The sequence below is a fragment of the Callospermophilus lateralis genome, chromosome 7 (genome assembly GCF_048772815.1).
Source record: "Callospermophilus lateralis isolate mCalLat2 chromosome 7, mCalLat2.hap1, whole genome shotgun sequence".
Taxonomy (NCBI): domain Eukaryota; kingdom Metazoa; phylum Chordata; class Mammalia; order Rodentia; family Sciuridae; genus Callospermophilus; species Callospermophilus lateralis.
Genome location: NC_135311.1, coordinates 46,911,023 through 46,923,484, shown reverse-complemented (window position 1 = coordinate 46,923,484; position 12,462 = coordinate 46,911,023).

Sequence of the window (12,462 nt, the reverse complement as noted above, 5' to 3'; positions counted from 1 at the left end):
AAAAAAAAAAAAAAAAAAGGATTAAGGTAGCCACAGGGTTCAGGAGGCTGAACTGGGAAGGAAGGCAGAAAGCCCAGAAAGCAATGGTCACTGCAGTTGGTCAGATAAGACTGTGAACCAGAACCAACAAATAAAAGTGATTTAGGTTGCAGAGCTGTCAGGGCAAGAAACTTATTCTAGGCTAGGATCCAGACTGATAGCAGTCTCAGAATACCAGCTTGGAGTGAGCCATGTGTAGTCTTTATGGGCAGGAGAAACTGCTGAGCTAAAGTCCAGAACAGAGGATCAGAGGTTTATTGTTCTGGTGATTTTCCTAGGCTTCTACTTTTATGGTTCAGGTGAAGGGTTTGCTTCTTTCAGTGGTTCGGTTTTTCTGATAGAGGTTTGGTATGCCCATGAATCCATGTACTAGTTATTTAATTCAGTAAATTTACAGGTGATTATTTTTATTAGCATGGTTAATTTATTTATCAGCTTGAACTGTTCAGAAGGTGGTTGTTGGTTGTACAAACAAGGTGCAATCATTTTTTCTCAGCACTTATACTCAAATTGGAGAAACTCATGGCAAACTACTGCTTTATTAATGGAGTAACTTGGGGTCAGGATCAGCCTGAAAACTGCACCCTAAACAACTTTTATTCATTGATCTGAGTCACTTTGTGATGTGACTCAGATCAGGGCACAGCTTGCTTTTTGGGGGGAGTGGGGGTGTGTGTATAATGGGGACTGAACTCAGGAGCACTTGGCCACTGAGCCACATCCCCAGCCCTATTTTGTATTTAATTAGAGACAGAGTCTCACTGAGTTGCTTAGGCCCATACCACTGGAATTACAGGTATGCACCACTGTGCTTCACTACTGCCTAGGAACAGCTCAAATCATATCTAATACATGTGACATTGCAAGCATTATGCACACAAAGTCTCAATATCTTTGGGCTGAGAAAAGGACTTATGGACTTCAATGGCTTAAAGTCAGAGGTTACTAGAAGACCCAAAAGGAAAAAAAAAAAAAAGAGAGAAAGAAAACAAAGGACTATGGTAATATGCATTTTTAAACATTTATTATATTTTTAGGTGTAGATGGACACAACACAATGCCTTTATTTTTATGTGCTGCTGAGGATCGAACCTGGATTCTGCCCGTGCTAGGCAAGCGCTCTACCACTGAGCCACAATCCCAGCCAGGTAATATACATTTTTAGAGGATTTCTGTCCAAAATGGTCAAAATACAACAACAACAACAACAAAAATTCAATGCTTACAGAATTAGGCTTCAGGTCTCCAGGAATCGCTTTATCACAGATTTTGTTCATATACATTATAGTTATTAAAACTATTGAGTTAATATTACAGCTCAAGAGAAGGAAAAACAAGTTCCTTGTTTTAAGACACCAAATTAGTCCAATCTGGATCATTCTGGTTGGTTCTTCAGGGGAAAGAACCTATTTGTGAGGGCACTGCAACTGGAAGTGGGTGGGCAACTCTAAGAGCCAAGCAAGTCTGCATCTCTCTCGCCAGGAAAATGTGTCCTGAATTCTGCAGCAATTTTATATGGAATGTACCCTGCAGCGTTTTATCTGGATTGCACTCTGCAACTCCTAGTCAGACCATGCCTGAAAGTTACAAACCAAACACTGGGCTGATGGCTCAAAAGGAACTGTGCAGGGTGCAATCCAGATAAAATGCCACAGCCCTTGAAGATCCAATCGTCTCACCTGACCTTGGGACACTGCCCCCCTTAATCTTCATTGGATGGGATTTTCCCCAGAATGTTTTGTTTCCCAATAAAAGTTCACTCCCTGGCGCGTGTTTCTCTCTCTCTCTCTCTCTCTCTCTCTCTCTCTCTCTCGCTAGCCTCTTCAGTAAACCTTGCTACTTTAATAGGTAGCTGGAGGCTGAAGGTATGAGAAGCCCTCTAGAGCTGGTTTAAAGGTAATTAGAGTCTGTGTCTTTAATTTAAACTCCCTTAGGATTTCCCACATAGCCGAACCTTCACATATAAAGTCTGTGCTGATCTCCCACTAAATCAGACCTTGCAGTCTAAGGTTCATGAGGTCATGGGTCACAGGATATGGAGGTAGCCGAAAAGTTACCTGGGTTATCTCCCTCTCCTTACACACTTGTAGTTTTATGTTATTTCCGTTTTATTTTTTGGGTTTTTTGTTTGTTTTTGTTTTTTGCCTTTTTAAAGGATAATTCTACCATTGCCTATATCAACTGTAACCAACTCTCAGGCTGAAGGACTCTAGAGGTGTATATCATGTTTCTTTACTCTGATTCACCTCCAGCCTTCCATGTGCTGCACCCGGGCGCCCCTCCCCCATCTTGCTGAGCTGGGCAACTGCTGAGAAGGTATCTGTCAGCTCATCCTTCTCAGACACCAGGGCTGCAGTGACCCAGAAAGGCCAACTCCAAGTCCACACGCCCCACTCTCTCTCCCACCCCATAGGATGAGCCCACCACCAGAACGGATCCCCAGGCGCACCGCATGCTGTGTGTGGAACACCATCGTGAGCATCCTCAGAGAAGGGAGAGCCATGGTTCTCACCTCTCACAGTCAAGAGATGCCCAGAGTGGGGAAGGTGGGTGGGAGTCCCTGCCTACTGCCTCACCTCCTCTCTCCTGTACCACAGCATGAAAGAGTGTGAGGTGCTGTATACCTGGCTGAGCATCATGGTGAAGGGCACCTTTTCGTGTCTGGGCACCATTCAGCACCACAAGTATAAGTAAGCAGGCCTGGTGTGTGGGGGAGTCCTTTTTGCTACCGTTTTTGGGGTTGAACCAGGCCCTGTGTTCTCTGTGGATGCTTGGGAGGATCCTGCTGCCCCTCATCCCACCTGCTAGTGGTAGCAGAAAGCATTGTGCTGATAAGAAGTTCCTCTGTATTGGGCTAATTTCTTGTGGTTAAAACACTGATTTAATGTCACCTCACTTATCCTGACAGATCCAAGACCTCCCTGGCCTATTTCATGACAGTCCACAACCAATATAAAAATGATTAGGAGACCAAACAACTTGGAAACCAGATTTCTTCTCTAGAATATTGTATGCATTTAAGTTTGAAAAATAACTACATGTTTCATAAGAAACTAACGATGCCAGGACTCTTTTGAGTAGAATATCCTGTGCTCATAAATTGTTGTAAATAATTCCTTATTTACAGTTTGTATGCTGAAGCTAACAACCAGTTAAAACAAGATTATCATAATATTGCCAGGTTCCCTTGCATTCTGACATGCCTTCTAACCTGGGAAAGAGTGGGTTTATAGTTGTGGATTTTATTTAACACACTTATCAAGAGCCCAGAATCTGTGCCACTTTACCACACACATTCAGACCTTTAAAAACTGGTACCAAAAGGTTTCTCCAAGGACTACTACATTTTTTTCTCCTAGTTTTAAACACGCACAGATGGCAAATGATGTGGGCCTAACCCCAGTGTGCGATGAGTCTTCTTATTTTGGGATTGCCTTTGACCCATCCACTGACAGGCCTGAACTGCACTGTGCATCCCTTAGGTTTGGAGATGGCTACATTATCACAATGAAAATCAAATCCCTAAAGGATGACTTGTGTCCTGACCTGAATCAGGTGGAGCAGTTCTTCCAGGGGACTCCCCTGGCAGTGTGCAGAGGGAGAGGCATTACAACATGCTCTAGTTCCAGGTCTCTTCCTCCTCCCTGGCCGGGATCTTCCAGCTGCTCCTCTCTCACAAGGACAGCCTGTTCATGGAGGAGTACTCAGTCACATAGGCCACAGTGGATCAGGCAAGTCCACCCCAGTGTACCAGGCACAGAAGAGAAGACTGTGCAAAGACAAATGTGCCAGAATGCCAACATGGGCTGCAGTTGACACAAGAGGCAGGCATGACATTCCCGATTTTTAACATACTCTTGTCTCTGACCATTAGGATAAATCTTGATAAATCAGAAATTGTTTTCTAACAATTACTCATCATCCAACTTCACTGACTTTGTTTTTCCGATTGTTTTTCCTTTACATGTTATTTTTTCTTGTGTTTGGTGGTGGCTTTTTTTCTTTTCAAATCCACTTTATTGGTATATAATTTGCATACAATAAACAAACCTATTTTAAGTGCACATTTTGGTGAGTTTTGATAAATATGTTCCATGTGCATTTTTACAATGTAACCACACTTTTTATTGTGGTAAAAAATGTTTGTGTAAAATATATACAATTTACCACTTAACCATTTCTAAGTGTGAAGTTCAGGAGTATTAACTACCATCACCACCACCCATCTTCAAAGCTCTTTTCATCTTGCAAAACTGTAACTGTGTCCATTAAACTGTACTGTTCCATTTCCTCCTCCACTCTGCTGCTTCCACTAGCAAATATCATTCTTTTTTATGATTCTTTGAAACTGGCTATTCTGTGTACCTCACAGAAGTGGAATCATGCAAAATTTGTCCTTTTGGGACTGGCCAATTTAATTAAGCATAATGTCCTCGTGGCCCATCCACGTTGTAGCATGTGTCAGAATTTCCTTCCTTTTTAAGACTGAATAATAATCTATTGGGTTTAGATGCCACATTTTGCTTATCCTTCTATTAATTCATCAGTGGACATCTGGGTTTTTTTTTTGTTTGTGTGTTATTTTTTAAAAATGTGTTATTGTTCTTTACTAAACACCCTCAAAGATAATTCAACAAAGAAGTAGAAATAGGCAAGTTACCCTTTACTCCTTGAAGAGGAACTGGCTTACCTGCTCACTTGTACCTTCTTATTAGCCTGGAGCAGGTGAAGGCCAAACTGGATTCCTTAGGCAGGAGTTGTGGCCACAATGTACATTGAATGAAGATCAGAAAAGAGTCAACTACCTTTTCTTAGTTCCTTCTTTAGCAGATTAGGAAGGTACTTTCTGAGAATTTGCCTTGCCTTGGTTACTCCAACATCTGTACCCAAAGTCCTTTGAAACTTCTAGCAGGAACTTCCTTGGCTTGGCTCGGGGATCTAAGATGCAAGCTCTGTCTAGGGCACCAGTGGCTGGGTTTGTGTGCGTGTACCAGCCTCCCCTGATCAGGGCACCAGTCACCCCAGTAGGGCTGTATGTTAATTGGAAAATACAGAGTTAAGTGGGTAGATTGGTATAGGGTGCTGTTTTTCTGGAGACATCTACTTACTCTCGCTCTTCTTTTGACTCCAGGTGTTTGTGAACTTTGCTGAACAGCAGATGGAACCTCATGACCTTCCTTTGTATCCTTGAGCTGCTGGAGCCAGCTTAATAATTTTAAGTACACATTTTAAGTGCACATTTTGGTGAGCCAAAGTACTGCTGCCCTTTCTCAGTCCACTCCTTGAAGCAGATCTTGTGCTCCCAGACCCAGTTGGCCCACTGCGCCTGAGGTGCCCCAAGGCTCACACATACCTCCTTGCTGAGAGCTCCACTCATACCATGCCCCTACCACATCCTTGCTACATCCCCACCACTTTGCGCTGAAGGTCTTGTTGTTCCTGTTGTAATCTGGAAACCATTTGGATAGTATGGAAGAACATTTTTTTAAATCTATCTATTTATTTTTGGTACTGGGGATTGAATTCAGGGGCACTCAACCACTAAGCCACATACTCAACCCTATTTTGTATTTTATTTAGAGCAGGGTCTCACTGAGTTGCTAAGTGCCTCTCCATTGCTGAGGCTGGCTTTGAACTTGTGATTCTCTTTCCTCAGCCTCCCAAGCTGCTGGGATTATAGGCATGTGCCACTGTACCTAGCATTTTTATTTATTTTTATATTATTATTATTATTATACCAGGGATTGAACACTTAAAGCCTGACCCACATCCCCAGCTCTTTTTATTCTTTTTTAGACAGGGTCTCACTACACTGCTTAAAGCCTCACTAAATTGCTGAGTGCTAGCTTCAAACCTTCAATCATCCTACCTCAGCCTTCCCAGCTGCTGGAATTGCAGGGATGCATCATCATGCCCTACTGGGAGAGCATTTTGTATTTGTGTGTGTGGTGCTGGTGACTGAACCCAGGGCCTTGTGCATGCAAGGCAAGCACTCTACTAACAGCTATATCCTCAGCCCTAGAAGAACATTTTTTTTAGAATAACTTTCCCATGTGTTTTTGCTTACAACAAAAATACCTTTGATTTTAGAAGAAAGAAGCATGGAAGATAGGAGAGAATATGAAAACATTTTGGCTGTTGGGATACTTGATATCTGCATCTGGTCATGCATTGGAATTTCAAAGGAAGGGAGTGAACCAGCATCTGTTTCAATGATGGGCACATTTGGTTAGATCAAGGGCCATGTCTGTTTTAGGAAGATGGCTCTTTGTTCTTTATAAAAGTATCAAGATGACAGACGAAGAAGCAATAGAAGGTGTGGATCCTGGCCTGCAATAACTCTTGGGTATGTCCAGGTAGCTGCCCTGGCACAGTGCCCATATGAGAAGCACACCCCAACTCCAAGTTCCCCAGAAGGAGAGATCGCTAGAGAAAGCATGGAGGTGCCAGTTCTCAGGTGACTTGACTTAAGCCTGGGGTTTTAAAGGGAGGGGGTTGACTCAGCCTTTCTCCCCTGACTTACCTGAAGAATAAACCAAATCAAATCAAAGCATTTTTCCAAAAAGCATAAGTATGCAAGATCTCATTTTCCATAGATTTCTCATTCCTCTCAACCAATTTCTTGATTGCAAGAAAAACCAAATCTAGTGAATGACTGAGATACTGCTTTCCAAAACAGGGCTTGTGATGAACGGTTCCCCTTCCTTTTGACCAGTAGAGGCGTTATGGACACTTGGCAAGGTAGACTTTGTCTCCCCAGTCCCCAGAAACCCCGGAAATGCCAAGTAAAGAGAATTGTTCAGGGAAGGTTAGTTTTGCTGATTTTCTAGTCATCATTTCTCACAAATTTCTTTTGGGGGGTGGGTACCAGGGATTGAACTCAGGGTCACACAACCATTCAGCCACATTCCCGCCCAATTTTGTATTTTATTAGAGATAGGGTCTCAATGGGTTTCTTAGTGCTTCGCAATTGCTGAGGCTGTCTTTGAACTCAGGATCCTCCTGTTTCAACCTCCTGAGCTGCTGGGATTATAAGTGTTCGCCACTGTGCCCAGCTTTACTTATAAATCTTACAGTTGCTGTTGATCCTAGTGGAAACTGTTCTTTGAAAGCAACTTGAAATTATGAATTCTTTTTATAACATAGATACATAGTTGAGTAGCAAAATTGTATCCTAGAATTTCCAGGGTCCACCCATGCCCCACCCCCAGCCTCCATTGGCATACTCCATCTTAAAGGGCTAACATATCACCTCTGGGCAAGGCCAGGGGCACTGAGGGTCTATAACCTACATCAATTAATTTCAAACTTTCCCCTTTGTTAGACATAATTTTTAAATTGTGTTTGTCATATTTTACCTCACAAATATTAGAAAACCTACTGTGATATATAATAAATTTTTAAATTCAAACCCTATCTCTAATTTTATGACATACTATCTTTACAAAGGTTAGCAAACTCCTTTGTATGTAAATAAACCTGTCATGAAAGAGATACTTACTTACATTCTTGTTCATATTACACCAATTTAAAATAATTTTCCTTGGGCTGGGGTTGTGGCTCATTGGTAGAGCACTTGCCTTGCATGCATGAGGCATTGGATTCAATCCTCAGCACCACATAAATAAATAAAATAAAAGTACTTGTGTCCATCTACAACTATACATTTAGAAAATAATAATTATCCTTAAAGTATTCTACAGAAAAGGGTAATTTCTCTGAACGCATTCTAGAGAATCTTCACAGCTTGCTTCTGAACAAATGGGAGAGCTGAGCTTCAGGAAGTTCAGCAGGCTGATGGCCTCACAGCCCCAGGCTGTGAGCAAGGCCTACACAAGGTCTAGAGACCTGCTTATCAAGGCCATTTTAAAGTTTGTCAGAGGACTCAGTCTTGGAAAACATCTTTTAGGATTAGGCTTTATGTTATCTCAATCATCTACTTTATAAAAACAGTTGGGGATTGTTTTGATAGATGAGTAGGTGACAGATGATCAGACAACTTAAAAACATCCTAAATGGGTTCTAAGTATGTGGTCATCTTTGCTTTCTAAAGTCAGGAACAACTCAGATCAATTTCTGATCCTTATTTTCACACACTGATGCAATTTCCCTGCTGCACTTTTAATCTTATCCATTCATTTCCTTATGAAACTAATTTCATTGTTTAGAAGTTCCTGATGCCTCATTGCACCACCTCAAAGCATGTTCTGAACCTTGAATACAATAACAGTAGTCATTGCCTTAAGAGAATGGGTGATTTTAACCCAGAAAAGTGGATAAACCACATTTTGAATGAACTGGGAAGGTCTGCCTTTAGCTCTTCTTCCCACACTCCCTCACACTTGTAGCAGGGATTGGTTCAGGAATTCCACCTGCACTTTAGGAATGGAGTCTCTCCAGTTAGAAAGGTCACTTGGTGTTCTCTTCTCTAGGGGCATGGACTTGGTTCCTGAGTTTGATCTGGAGCCTGCTATTCTGAACCCCAGCTCAAATCACTCTTGTGATTTCTTGACCTTTAAGACAGTAAGGGCATGGTTACTTCCTTGGACTAAAAAGCAAATCAAAAGACTCCATAGCAGGGCTGGGGTCGTAACTCAGTGGTAGAGTGCTTGCCTAGCATGTGTGAGGCCCTGGGTTCGATCCTCAGCACCACATAAAAATAAATAAATAAAATATAGGCATTGTGTCCAACTACACCTAAAAAATAAATATATATAAAAAAAGACACCATAGCATCCTTTGGGGGTAGCACGGAGGATGTGGCTTCCCTCTAAGATAGCAGTGTGCATGCACTCCAGGGTGTGCATGTGCATAAGGAATATGGACACCCTGAATCTCAAGAGCTGGGAATCCTTCAGGGTTTCCTCACAGAGGAGGAAACAAACATGGCCCATAGCCTCAGTGATATGACAGAACCACAGTTCTCTCAGCTGGGCTTCCTTCAAAGAACTTGTAATGTCTAAAAGCAGCTACTCCAGTTCTTCAGAAAACTTAGATGGTAAGAGTCTATCTAACCTCCTTCCACACTGCTCTTCCCTATGGTGAAAGGAACGCTGGGCAGCAGGACTGCAGGAGCCTTTGCCCATGTGGTCATCCAAAAGAAACTGATCCACTACAACAGTAAACAAACATACAAGGAACACAGTGAACTCAGGAGGAGGCTCTTTCAGAAGGAAACCAGAGGGAGAGCACACCTGCAACACCTGAGGGTGATACTGACCCCACTAAACAGAATAATCTTTCCATACATACCATGGGAGTAGAATCCCAGTCCAGCCTGCTGTAACTTTAGCCTCAATATTGCTCTTATTTCAAGTGAATCTGCTTCTGTGTATGTGTGGTGTGTGTGGATGGTGAGGTGAGTTTAATTTTCAAGGAGGAAAAAAATGCAGCCTAATCACAAATCACCCTATTCACTGATCTCCCTGGTGTGCACCATCTGGAATGGTTTCAGACATTTTCTGTGGGAGTTTGCAGCTCCATGTCATGCCATAAGCCTCCATGAGAGTTATTGCCACCAGAGTACTTTCCGCAATACAGGTGGAAGTGAATGGACTAGTGTCTATGTTGCATGTCAAGTCTTTAGAGGGTTTGAAGAAGACATCCATCTGGTGATGCATGTAAACACTGTCCATTGTCAGTGGGTATTATCTGAACCCACATTTCACATCTGTTTGCCCAGTACATTTGAGTGCCTACCTCATAGGTATAATTAGGACAGGAAAAAAAGAGCATGGACAGGTAGGAGTGGCTCATTGGTTGGATGAAACCTGACATGTCTTTGTAAATTTAGAAGTCAAGGCCTCATTCATGCAATACCATGCCACTCCTATAGTGTTGACAAGCATTTCCTATGCAGTGGTGTCAGAAGGGAATGAGTCATGGGGCATGTAAAAGCACACCAAGAGTCAGAAAAGACTGTGGAGGAGGAAAGCAAATTTACTCTTTACCAAGGCAGTTTTCCCTCTAGGATATGTACATGGGCTTTATAGTGCCCATACCCAGTGTGCTTGTGTTTGAGGAGTACTCAAGTTGGCAGGTTAGCCTAAATCTCCCTGTGAGTGAATTAACCTATTGAAAGATTCCCCCCATCTGGGTTAGTAAAGATTTACAAAAAGGAGGGGAAGATTTGGGCTGGGGTTGTGGCTCAGAGGTAGAACACTCACCTCGCACATGCGAGACCCTGGGTTCGATTCTTAGCACCACATACAAAAATAAACAAGTGAAATAAAGGTATTATGTCCAACTACAACTAAAAAATAAAAAAGGAGGGGAAGAAATGGACAGATTTAATTCAGAAAACAAGACCACATAAAAGATGTTCCAGGCATATGACTTGCCTTCAGATTTTTGAAGCCTCCAGTTCTTCTTTGGGGAGCTCAAGTTTTGCAATAGCTGTAATCAAAGGAGGAGCTTCTTTCAGTGTGAATAAAGAGCTCACAGAGAGCTTCATGTGTGCCTGTCATTCCAGCTTTCCTAAGAGACAGGAAGAAAAAAGTGGGGCACCAAAGCTCTGGGCTTGGAGGAAAGAGTCTCTGTGATGGCCTGAGGACTTGCACTGCTGCCCCTGTGAAGGCAGTTCTGCCCCAGCAGGTCTGTGGGGTGGTGGAGAAAGGGAGAATATTTCCCCTGGCAACAGCGGGTGTCAGCCTTAAAGGACAGCTGTTTCAGGCACCATAAAGACTCAGCTCCCTAATCCCAGGCAATTGAGGCTCAAGTTTCCTCAGTATGGTGGTTTAGGGTCTTAGCAGTTGTCCTGAGAATAACAGTTAATTACTCCTAATATTTACAGGGTAAAAAGTTATTTACCATATTTTGTCCAAAATGATCATCAGATTTGAGAAAGTATAGGTAGGAAAAGATTCAGATTTGCAAAAATAGGCTTATAGAGCTAGAAAATACCTCAGCATTCAAAAACTAAGATCCATATAATTGTTTTGTTTCCATTGTTTTACTTGATAATGAAACAAAGTCTGAGAAAAATTAAATTCCTGGACTGGTCATTTAGCCTTCCCTGCAGGTCCCAATCTGGTCCTCTTCCAGCTGCTTCTTTCTCACAGGCAGAGTTCACAGGTACCAGGAGACATGACCTCTGATCCCAGAACTTTGAAATTTCTGTCCAAATGATGTAAAGCCTGCTTCCAAGCCCTTTCTGAAGCAAGAGTGAGCTCAACCATGCAGACTGATATCTGCACATGGTACATGAAACCCTGTGAAAATAGGGGAGGGAAGGAAAGGAGAGGGAGCCATGGGGCAGCCCACTTTGCACCACCATCGGCCAAGGTAGAACTCCAAGGAAACCAAGAAGTTGACATTTGAACCTCGGTCATTATGAAGTTCATTATTTAGTAGTTGGTTCACTTGGTTTATAACTATAAGTTACTGAGACAGTATAGCATGAGGATCCCCCCAAAATGTGCTCTCCTTGGGGTCATCCTCGAAGCTCACCATGCCACATGCTCAGCTTTCTGAACAGGTGTGTCCATATATATCAAGGCTTGAATGTGGTCTTCCATGTGGAAAGCTTTGCCTAGACCAGAGCATTCCTCTTGATTTTGTACATTGTTAGCTTTCACAAGGGAGCACAGCCTGTTGTAGTCAAACCCCATGATCTTGTGTCATGGTGATTTCAGGAGTCACTTCATTCACAGAGTTCTGCAGACACAGCACCTGGCCAGACAATATTTTAGGCATGCCGTTCAGCCGCAGAGGTGTTCTTGGTTTCCAGCACAGCTTGGTGGTCTCTTTAGTCTTAAATGTTACTGACCACTAAGTTGATCCTCCTATACCTATCAGAGAAGCAAAGGAGCAAGAGAGAAGGGAGGGGGTAGAGGAAACAGCAGAAGAAGAGCAAAGAGCGCCCAGCACTCCATATACTAGGAATAAAGCAGTGAACAAGACCCAGACTCTGTCTTCATGATGTTGTCTTTCATTTTTTCCTTTTTTTTTTTTTCTGTACTGAACCCAGAGGCACTCCACCTCTGAGCTACATTCCCAGCCCATTTTTACATTTTATTTTGAGACAGGGTCTCACTAAATTACCTAGGCCAATCTCAAACTTGTGATCCTCCTGCTTTCTGAGTAGCTGGGCTTACAGACGTGCCACCAAGCCTGGCCACGGTGTTAACATGCTAGTGCATGGGTCAGCAGGCTTTTCATAAGGGAACATATTTAATGAATATTTTCAGGTTATATGGTCTCTACTTACAACTATTCACCTTAACTCCTGTGGTCCAAAAGCAGTCACAGACATTACATAAAGGAACATGGGAGGCTGGATGTGACCTGTAAATCACCAGTGAGTAAACAGAGGGAAATGTTAGAGGGACCTAAAACATAGCTTCACATTCCTTTTAGGTACTCCCAATGGCACTAGTTCCCTTTCTTCTGTTTTATAATTGGGATTTGAAATAACTCTAGTTT